This window comes from Dasypus novemcinctus, chromosome 21 (genome assembly GCF_030445035.2).
Source record: "Dasypus novemcinctus isolate mDasNov1 chromosome 21, mDasNov1.1.hap2, whole genome shotgun sequence".
Lineage (NCBI taxonomy): Eukaryota > Metazoa > Chordata > Mammalia > Cingulata > Dasypodidae > Dasypus > Dasypus novemcinctus.
In genome coordinates, this window is record NC_080693.1 from 65,214,551 (window position 1) to 65,225,664 (window position 11,114).

Sequence of the window (11,114 nt, forward strand, 5' to 3'; positions counted from 1 at the left end):
TATGTACACACAAGCACACAGGCACACACCTTGCACACAGACACACACCATGCATGCAGGCACAAACCTTGCACGCAGGCACACACCTTGTGCACAAGCACACACACAAACAAGCACACCCAAGCTCTGAGAAGGTGGGGAGCAAAGAGCACATTCTCCATAAGTGACACAATTTTCAACATTTCATAAAAGTAACATGTTGACATCTGATAGTTGTTAAGGCTGTGACACACAGAAATTAAAGGAAACAAGGTGTAAGATTCAATGGAAACATCAGTGGTTGGACAGTGAGATACACAAAGAAAATATTGCGCTGGATGTTCCTGACCCCCTCCAGTCAATGACGTGGTCCCGTCTCCAGGCCCCTTCCTCCTGATGCTAGAACCGGGCCAGGTCTCCACTGGCTGGGTAAGTCCATGGGGGCTTCAGAGTTCTGCTTTCGCCTTCTTGGTCAGCAGGGCCATATAGAACTGGCCGGGTGGCAGCCTCTTGTAGCTGATAATAATAATAACTTCATCAACAGCCTCCCACTAACCCTGTGAGCTGCTGGGGCCTGGGCTTTACTTCCCTCCTTATCTTCAGAGCCTGGCACAGGGTCCAGCACCTAGTAGGTGCTCAGCAACCTACTTCTCAGGCAACTTCTGTCTTGGTCCGTGGTCTTTTTATGGGGCTGCAGAGACGTCTCATACCAAAGCAATGCACACTCCCAGAAACCCCCTCCCTTGTTCAGACGTACTCATCACGGCAGTTTACAACACAAGCCCGGGCATTCAGTAACACACAGACTCCCCTAAACCTCCTCATGCACGTCTGAATTCCAGGCAGACCCCACACGTTTCCACAGGCAGGAGGGAGAAGCCATCCACATGCAGCTGCCTGTCTCCATTCCCCGGGCGAGGCAGCCGCCGCTGGGGGCGGGCCCTCCCCTCTCCCCTCTCCCTGCACACACTTTGGAGGTCGCAAACATGTGGCTGCATCAAGTCCAGCTCCCAGGTGCCTCCAGGCCTCCTCCAGCACCCGGGCCAGGCCACCCTGCCCGAAGCGAGCCCTCAGGAACTGTCCATCTTTAGCACTGCGACCCCAAGGCTCTGAACCCCAGCCAGAGCCCCACACGCAGAAAATCCTCCGAGGTCACCAGCGGGCCGCGAGCAAAGGGAAATGAATCCGGCGCTGCTTGTCCCCCTCTAGCCACCCCTCAGTGGAAACGGACTCTGGACCCGACAGGAAGCGGGGCGGCGATGCCCCAGCAGCCGAGGAAGAGCTCCCGCGGGGCTGCCGGGGCCGAGCCCGAGGCCCCGCGGGCCCCAGGAGGCCGGGCCGGGGCTGGGTTTGGGGGTGTGCTCACGGCTCCCCGCTGCGAGCCGCGGCCTGGTGCGGACGGCTCCGTCCCGCCGCTCGCCTGCGCTGGGCTGGCGCGGCCCGCCCGCAGGGCTCGACCCCGGGCGCCTGAGGCGCCTGGCGGGCGACACTGTCCCAAACACAGAGGCGGCCGCTGGCGGCCAGAAAGACGAGTAACTTCCTCCAGGTCACAGAACTCGCCGGCGCTTGTCGTGGGGGGACTTGAGGTTGCCGGCACGTAAGGCCCAGGCTGCAGAACCCCAGGCGCGGGAGGCTCCCGGCGGGCGGCAAGCGCCGAGGAAAGATGGCGGCAAGCGCCGAGGAAAGATGGCGGCAAGCGCCGAGGAAAGATGGCGGAGGATCCACAACATGGCGGCGCGGCGGCGCGGCCGGGACGTGCTGTTACCTCCTCTGTGTTTTCCAAATTTTCTATTACAGGCACATTTAATATTTACATGAAAAAATTACTTAAAAGGAGGAGGGAGAGAGAAACAGAATGTGGCATATACATACAATGAAACACTATCCAGTCATAAAAAGGAATTAAGTTCTGGTGCTTGCCACAACGTGGGTTAACCTTGAAGACGTCACACTGAGTGATAAAGGCCCCATACAGAAGGACAAATGTTGTATGATTCCACCTAGATGAGGCACCTGAAATAGGGGAATTCATAAAGACAAAAAGATTTCAGGTTATGGGGGGCCGGGAGGGGTGAGCAGGGAGAATTACTGCTTACTGGGCAGAAAGCTTTCTGTTTGGGGTGATGAGAGGGTTTGATAACGGATGGTGGTGATGGTAGCACAGCACTGTGAATGTAGTTAATGCCACTGAATCGCACACTTAAAATGGCAGAAATGGCAGCTTGTTACATATAAATATATGTTACCACAATTAAATGTTTTAAAAATTAAAAGAGGGCTAAATATACAGGAGTTGATCTTTAGTGGTAGGAAACTTTAAGGAACTTTAAGCATTGGCAGGAAAGATTGGTGGCGGTGGCCAGTGGGGAGGGGGGCATCCCAGGCATACTAGGATGGCCTCCACCCATTGTCCTTCTGTGGGAAGAGGCCCTGTCTTCCCAGGGGAGCTGCCCCTACCCATGAGAATTCTAATTCAAGCCTTCTGGCCTCTGCACCTCCCTCCCTTGCTCTCCTTCCTCGCTCCGGAACCACATGTGCCGAGAGGAGGTTATGATGTGTGGAGGGCTGTGTGACGCTCCCTCTCCCCTTGCCTGCTGGGGTGCTTCTCCAGCTCTGTGCTACAGCAGGAGCTTTGGGTTTAGTAAAGGAAGGCTGAACGCAGAGGGTGGAAGGATGGCCTTCAGCATCCGCTCTTCCCAGCCATGCTCCTGTCGTCGCCACGGCCGGCAGGTTGCCCTGCTGCGCTGCACATCCTCTGCCTTGCTTGACTGCTCCTGGCTCTGCTCATCAGCCACCTGGGCGCTAGAGACTTCTGTGGTACAACTTCCTTTCATGCCATGGACTACACGAATGCACACCATCCTTCAGTCTGGAGGCTGTTACGCATCCCTGCTATGTGTAGATTGCAGATTCCTTGAGGACTAGAATCCTGCCCCATGGGCGGCGGACTTGGCCCAGTGGATAGGGCGTCTGTCTACCACCTGGGAGGTCCACGGTTCAAACCCCGGGCCTCCTTGACCCGTGTGGAGCTGGCCCATGCGCAGTGCTGATGCGTGCAAGGAGTGCTGTGCCATGCAGGGATGTCCCCCGCGTAGGGGAGCCCCACGCGCAAGGAGTGTGCCCTGTAAGGAGAGCTGCCCAGTGCGAAAGAAAGTGCAGCCTGCCTAAGAATGGTGCCTCCCACATGGAGAGCTGACACAGCAAGATGACGCAACAAAAAACAATACAGATTCCCGGGCCGCTGACAACAGAAGCAGACAAAGAAGACAACCCAGCAAATAGACACAGAGAACAGACAACTGGGGTGGAGAGGGGGAGGGGGAGGGGGAGGAGAAAGAAATAAATAAAATAAATCTTTGAAAAAAAAAAAAGAACACCGTCCCCTGTTTCTTTTCTATCCCACACCCCCTCCTATAGTAACTTCAGTCTACAGTAAAGGGACCATAAAAACCTGAATGCATGAATGAATGAACACTACATCCTGGAAGAGTCAGACCTGACTCTGCCCTTAGTTTTACCATCTTCATGAGAAACAAAATGCTGAGTCTTCTATACTAGGATGACTAGGACTGGGAAGAGTGTTCTAAGCAGCCCAGTTCTGTCTAGAAATGATAGACAAAAAAGAAAGATAGATAGACAGATAGATATAATATATGCTAGATAGATGGATGGATAGGTAGGTAGCTAGGTAGCTAGGTAGCTGGGTAGCTAGGTAGCTGGGTAGTTAGGTAGCTAAGTGGATAGGTAGATAATAGATAAAGACAGGCAGGCAGATAAAAATAGCAAGTGGCCTGAAGGAACAGTCTCAATTTCAAATAACCTGTTCCATTGTCCTTATAAGTCAACGTATACATGTTAGACGACATATACATCTGTGCTCTGGCTGGGCACTGGGCCCACCATGAATGTATCCTGCCCCCGGGGTACCATTCCAGAAGCATCAGAAGACAATGAGATGCATTGGGCAAGCAGCGCTGAAAAGCAAGGGCTCTGCCTTCGGCTATTATGAAGTCCCGTATAAGGCCAGTCTCTGGTCAAAGCACTAGTGAAAAGACTATGGCGGGGAGTTTTACAACAGAAAGGTGTTCCACACAAGGCACCACTTCTAATACTACTCAAAAAAAAGAACGGGGAAACGGACTTTGGCCCAGTGGTTAGGGCATCCGTCTACCATATGGGAGGTCCGCGGTTCAAACCCCGGGCCTCCTTGACCCGTGTGGAGCTGGCCATGCGCAGTGCTGATGCACGCAAGGAGTGCCCTGCCACGCAAGGGTGTCCCCCGCGTGGGGGAGCCCCACGCGCAAGGAGTGCGCCCGTGAGGAAAGCCGCCCAGCGTGAAAAGAAAGAGCAGCCTGCCCAGGAATGGCGCCGCCCACACTTCCCGTGCCGCTGACGACAACAGAAGCGGACAAAGAAACAAGACGCAGCAAATGGACACCAAGAACAGACAACCAGGGGAGGGGGGGAAATTAAATAAATAAATAAATCTTTAAAAAAAAAAAAAGAAAGAAAGAACAAAAACGGAAGGAAGGAAGGGAAGGATGGAGGAAGGAAAGAAAAACAACTTTCTTAGGACATAGATATAAAAAACGTTTCTGAAATTTTTTACAAATAACATTCTAAAGATTCAACTCTGAACAGAGGCATTGTCCACATCTTTTTGGTTTGTTTTCATTTGAGTTACTTCTTGCTCCCTGAAAAGGAAGGGTGAGAGGAAAGGTGTCGCATATTGAAGTTCAGAGAGTCCCTCAGAGAGTGCAAACCCTTGCACAGTTTTAGGAGATGAGCACCCCAGACCATTTCCTCCAAGTCGCATTTCCACAACTGTGGGTGCAAACAAATTCGCAAAAACTGCTTGTTAACAAAGTTCTCACTGACATACAATTGAATCATGGCATGTTTTTCCTGCATTCAGTGTGGGGTGCTAGTGGAGCCAGACGTCTTTCTTTAAATGTGGGAGAGGCTCAAACCTGGGTTTATCTCTGGGAAACAGTAAGCCCGGTTTTAACTCCTCAAAAAAAAAAAAAAAAGGTGAAGAAAAGAAAAGGGTGACGAGCTCCATTTTACTGCAAAATTTCCATTTTATATAAAGTATGAGTGTATAGAATTCACTTCAACAAACTTTAATTGAATGTCTGGTGTTAAGCCCCGGAATAAGAGATGGCTGAGTCAGTTCCTGTCCTTTGTCCAACAAAAAGCACAAAGTTTGTTGGGAAAGACATGTAAATAAATAAATATGGCATGGTGACATTTCTATATATGTGTAAGCTATTTATCAAGTACTTATGTGCCAAACATTGTTCTCAATCTCATAGGAATATTAACTCGTTTAATCCTTACAACATTTCATAAATGAGAGAACAGGGACCCAGAGAGGTTAAATAACTGGCCAGCTAGTAAGCTTGGAGCTGCAATTAAAACCCAGGGAACTGGTGGCGGACTTGGCCCAGTGGTTAGGGCGTCCGTCTACCACATGGGAGGAACCCCGGGCCTCCTTGACCCGTGTGGAGCTGGCCCATGCGCAGTGCTGATGCGCGCAAGGAGTGCCCTGCCACACAGGGGTGTCCCCCACGTAGGGGAGCCCCACGTGCAAGGAATGCGCCCAGTAAGGAGAGCCGCCCAGCGCGAAAGAAATTGCAGCCTGCCCAGGAATGATGCCGCACACATGGAGAGCTGACACAACAAGATGACACAACAAAAAGAAACACAGATTCCCGTGCCGCTGACAACAACAGAGGCGGACAAAGAAGATGCAGCAAAATAGACACAGAGAACAGACAACCGGGACAGGGGGGAAGGGGAGAGAATTAAATAAATAAATCTTTCAAATAAACAAACGAACAAACAAAAACCCAGGGAACTGGCACCAGAGGCCATGTTTCATCACTCTGCTACAGTGAAGAGAAGAATGTACCAAAGGAGATAAGAGGCAATCAATTCCTTTTTCCAGGGAAGGGATGGCTAGGGTTATACTGAGATGGGGTGACTTTTGAGCTGGATCTTACAGTGATATATTTTTTTCAGTCCTTCTTTCCTCATTTGACCAAATGGGTATAGTCAATCCTAATTTTCTATGCAAATTTGGAAAAGAAAACAGGTCTTTCCATTGGTTGTCACTATAATTCTAAGGGATGACCCTGCAGAGCATTTCTTTGTTATAATGAGTTCAAGTTTGGAGCGAGGAGATTGAAATTGTGTTGGGGACTTTCAAACAGGAAATTATGTCCAGTAGAATAAAAAATGCCCATTAAGATTCTAAGCTTGAATTCAGTTTATTCACCAGCTAATTAGAAAGCTCAGACACAACTGTTTTGATGTTTATTTCAAACCTCTCTTTCAAAATTACCCACATTGCATACTTTGGAACCCACCCCACACCCCATTTGCTTTTTGAGACTTGCTGAATACTGCCACCCTCTTTACTGACTCTGGACCCTCATTTTCAGAACCACCCCCAGCTCCTATGCCAAGATCTACCCAGTTTCTCCCTCTCTGTTTTTAGCACTAGGCATGTGCCCATCTTCCTCCCCATGGCTAGGCCCTTCAGTGTCTATTATGACAGGGATGTAATACTACCTGTCCCCAATAGGGGTCGCTGTCTGCTATGAGGTGGGACTGCAGAAGTAGAATGGACAGAACCCTGGGTTCTAGCTTAACTTGCCACTGACTTGCTCTGTGACTTTGCTTCCCTCACCCATAAAATGGATAAACACTCACTGCCTGTCTTCCTCACAGAACTACGGGGAGAAATGTGAGGATGTATGAGGACTTTCAGTGTAACCCAGTCCTGCCTGACTTTCTCCTGCAGGGATGATTGAAAAAAAAAACAAAACATCCCACAATCATTCTAAAACAGCATTTTAAACATCACTCCCTGTGCCAGGCGCTGTGAGGGATCCAGAAATTATTTCTATCTTCACAGAAGAACATTTGTAATAAAAATTTAAAGCAAGCTGTAACCCTGACCAGGAGTGGGGAGAGAAGCCTCCAAGCTCTCCTGGTGGGAGCAGCCCCTGCCCTGGGAAAGACATTGGGGTGTAAAGCAGCAGCACCTCATCCTCAGCCTGTGGCTGAACGACTCTCCCACCCCATAACTCATCTCTTTCACACACAACTCACTTTGCACATGGAGAAACTGAGGCACAGAAAGGGAAAGTGATTTGCCCAAGATCTTGATTTCCAAGAACTTCCTAGCCAACTAATTTCAGAACATGGGGTGGGGATGGCATGCTGGAAGGCGAGGAGCCAGAACGGGCAGGGAGGGGGAGATGGAGGGAGCGAGAGGGCAGGGCCTTCCTGCCCTGACGCAGACCAGGCAGAGGGCCCCGGGCGCCAGCCTTCTGCAGGAGTGCCCCCTGCTGGTCGCCGGTGGCCACTGCTTTCCACAGCAAGTAGAGGAGGATGCTCAAGGCTGTTCTTCACAGAACCAGAGCCCTCCGCCCTGAGGGTAAAACAGGAAGGATCCCCAGGGGGTTGCCCCAAGGTCTTTACTTTGCACCGGGCAAACGTGAGGATCTGAGGAGGAAGTGACTTGCTCAAGGGCTCACAGCAAGCCAGTGTGGTATGAGGGTCTCCAGTCAGCCCGCCTCCCCGGGCAGAGCCCTCCATCTCCCCTCCTCTCCCTCCCAGGACTCCTGAGCTCCTGACCGGGCTTCTGTCAGAAAAAAAGGGCTCCTCTTAGGAAGCAGGTGTAGCTCAGTGGTTGAGTGCCTGTTTCCCGGGTTCAATCCCCAGTACTTCCTTAAAATAAAAAAGGGGTCCTCTTGCGCAGCGTCCGACCAGCCACTGTTCCTCATCTCCTCTCGAGTCCCATCTCCTTGAGGAAGCCTTCCCGACTGCAGCCCCCAGCTCTCCTTCTCCAAAACCCTATTGCCTCAGTTTGGGGACATGGCTTTGGTGGCTCATTGGCACTATCTTAGGGACACAGAGGGGCGTCCTTCTTTTGGATTCTCCACCCCATCCCTGTCCCTTCTTAACCCCTCGATAGCAGTAAAAGCCTACTGATGAATTACTTTTCTTTTTCCCACAGCAAAGCAACCCAGCAGGGTATCTCTGGCCCTGGACAGCCACCTGCCCGAGCTGGCTTTGCAGCTGGCCTTATTAGCTGGGGGACCTTGGCCAGGCCACCTAAGATTTCTCAGATGATAAAATAGAGATAAAGCCACTCTCCTAGCTGGCTGTGAGGATTCAATGAGATAATGTGTGTGGTGTGCCTGGCGCATAGTAGGCACTCAGGAAATGACCAACACGATGAAGCAGCACCAGGGAAGGGGCCACGCAGGGATGATGCATGGATCATAGGAAAGGAAGATTCTGTTAGAAGATGGAACAGGCTGCTGCCCGCCAAAGCTTTTCCGTGAAGCTGATTCCCACCCAGGACCTCTGGGCCTTCCTTTCTCACTTCTGTCTTCGTGCTGGCTTCCTCCCCCCGAGCTCTTTCTACATCTTTCTGCCTCTGCTTCTAAGTCCTAGTCCCTGATACTTAGAACTGACTGCCAGCACGTGGCCCATCATGGCCATTGTGACACCCCCACTGTGCCACAGCCATTTGGCTTTGGGGCCCCTGGCAGTATCCCAGTGCCAGGGTCTGAGAGAGAGAGCGACAGCACCAGTGTCACCTGGAACTGTCAAAGGCTGTTGACCAGCTGGGGATAGCCTCACCTCCTCCCCAAGGATCAGGTATCCACACCTGGTCCAGTTGGCTGAGGCCCCGGGTTCAGTTTGTGCTGGGAAGACATGTGTTTGTGTGTCTAATAGAATAAGCTCTCAGTAAACATTGCTATCAATCATATCCATGGAGATGCATTTGGAAATTCACTAGGAAAGGAAAAATCTCTTGGGCACTATTTTATATGGTGAATAATCCCCTCTACCTGCAAAGAGCTCATGCCAAGTTATCTGTTTTGTAAACCCAGACTTTTATGGACTAGATCTTCTTGAAGCTTGATATACCCACACTCTCGTTACAACAAGTAGTCTTGCACTCTCGGTGTCCCCTAACCTCGACTGATGACATGCGAGGAGCGCTTTCTTCTTTCCCCAAACTGTCTATGATGTTACATTAAAATAAAATAAAAAGACATAGCTCCTACTCTTCCTCACGTCTCCTCACTTCCCTGCCTGGCCTCTCCCCTTCTCCTCACCCACTGGGCTCTTCCTCACCCCCCTCCTCACACACACCCCTCCAGTTACAAGAGAGCCAAGGCAGCAGGGAGAGCAAAAGCCCGATCTTCGGTAAATTACCTCTAGGAGCAAACGCAGCCGAGCCTGCGGAATGGCAAAGAAAAAAAAAATGCACGCTGCCCTCCCGTGACTGCTGGGAGCAGCAGAGATGGGGTGGAAAAAGCACGAGGTGTCCCCTCAGCCCAGGCCTGGAGTTGCACCAAGACCCACTCACTACCCCGGATGGAGGTGGTGGGAGAGTGGGATGTACCCACGAGGCCCCTCTGAGCGATTTAGAAAAGGAAACTCCTCCTCCCGGTGCTTCCAGCTGTCCAAAGCTGCGCTGCCAGCAGGAGAACCTCCCAGGCCCGAGCTGGGAATGGCGCGCTCCTGGGCGGGTGTCCTTTGGCAGTGCACAGCCGACCCACGGCGCATGTGGCCCTCCGCCCCCAGTGGGAGGCTGTCTCCGTCTCTAAATCTTCCCCCACGCACATTCCCAGTGGGGACATCACCTTCCTGTGCACCCACCTCAGGCCTTTGAAGTCGCCCAGACCCCCGGCTTCAGAGCGAGGTAGATACGGAGTCACAGCACTTGCTAGGACCGTGGCCTCGGGCCGGTCATGGGACCTCCTTGGCCTCAGGTCCCAGCTCACACAGGAGGGTCTAGGGATCAGATGTGGGAAAAATTGTACAGCCCCAAGGCAGGGCTTCGCACCTGCTGAGTCCCCGGTAAGCGCCAGTCCCCCACCAAATGATCTTGTCTCATCTGTGCTCCAACCCTACTGAGGGAACACCAGCACTGGGTCCCTGCGTAGGCTGCCTCCCCAGCCCCTCATCACCGGTGGGGTTTGGTGGCACACATAATCATTGTAGTGTAGAGGTACAACAAATGGTGTGCGAAGCCCAGGCAAGAGTGCAACGCTGAGTTCTTCCTCAAGTGCAGGGATATTTTACACCCGGAAGTGCTTGCCCCTTGACTTCTTTATTCACACATCTGGCTTTTTATTTATTCCGGGAGATTACTGGGGAGCACACCTCTGGGTTAGAAGACACAGGTCAGCTGGTGGCTTCCAACCAGACATCCGGGGGCAACCTTGCTCACCTCCAACCTGGGAGGCCCATGGCTCTCTCCGTGTGAGTTTCATTTTTCAACGAATCACTCCAACATGTTGAGCACGTATCAGGTGCCATGCACTGTGTCAATTCATTTCATTATCTTATTTATTCCCTCCAATTTCTTCAGAAATTGACATTACAGCTATCACCAGGACTGTTTCTAATCATTGGCACTTGCAGTATGATATACTTTTATTCCTTGTAGCACAATGAAAACACGAAGATGTACAGAGCATGAACTTGTTCTTCTCACTCGAAACTCCATTTTCACAAAGAACAATCTCAAACTTCCTTCCGGGAACCTGAGAAAGAGAACCCATCCCTCAAGACCAGACTCAGCGGTGAGTGAAGTTCAAACACAGCACCACTTCTGAGGAGAGACGCCCAATTAGAATTCCAGTGCTCCGTTCCCCCTGTACCCTCTTGTGCATCTCCCCTGGGGAGGAGATGAGGATTCCATTTTGAGGTGAATTTCAAGATTTGTAGGGAGGCATTTCAAACGGGCCCCACCCCATGCCACCGCCGCGCCATGCGCCTCCCCAGCTGCCATTCCTGAAAGGCCCAGCAGGTGTCACTGTGGCCCCAACCATCCTCTCAGGCCCTGTCCTGGGTCAATGGACCCAGCACCTTTGAGGCCTGGGGGCTCCCAGTGACCCCAGAGGTGGGGAATTGTCCCTGAGGAGCCCACAGGGAGGGTCCTGTCCCAGAGAGAAGGCCCCTGTCTGCACTTCACTTCTCCTGGTGCCATTTTAGGGAGGGGCTGAGATTCAGGGGAGGAAATCAGCCTCGTGGGCAGGCGGCTGGCAGGGGGAGGCAGTGGTGGTGGCTAGCCCTCCTCTGACCCCTCCAGCCCAGAT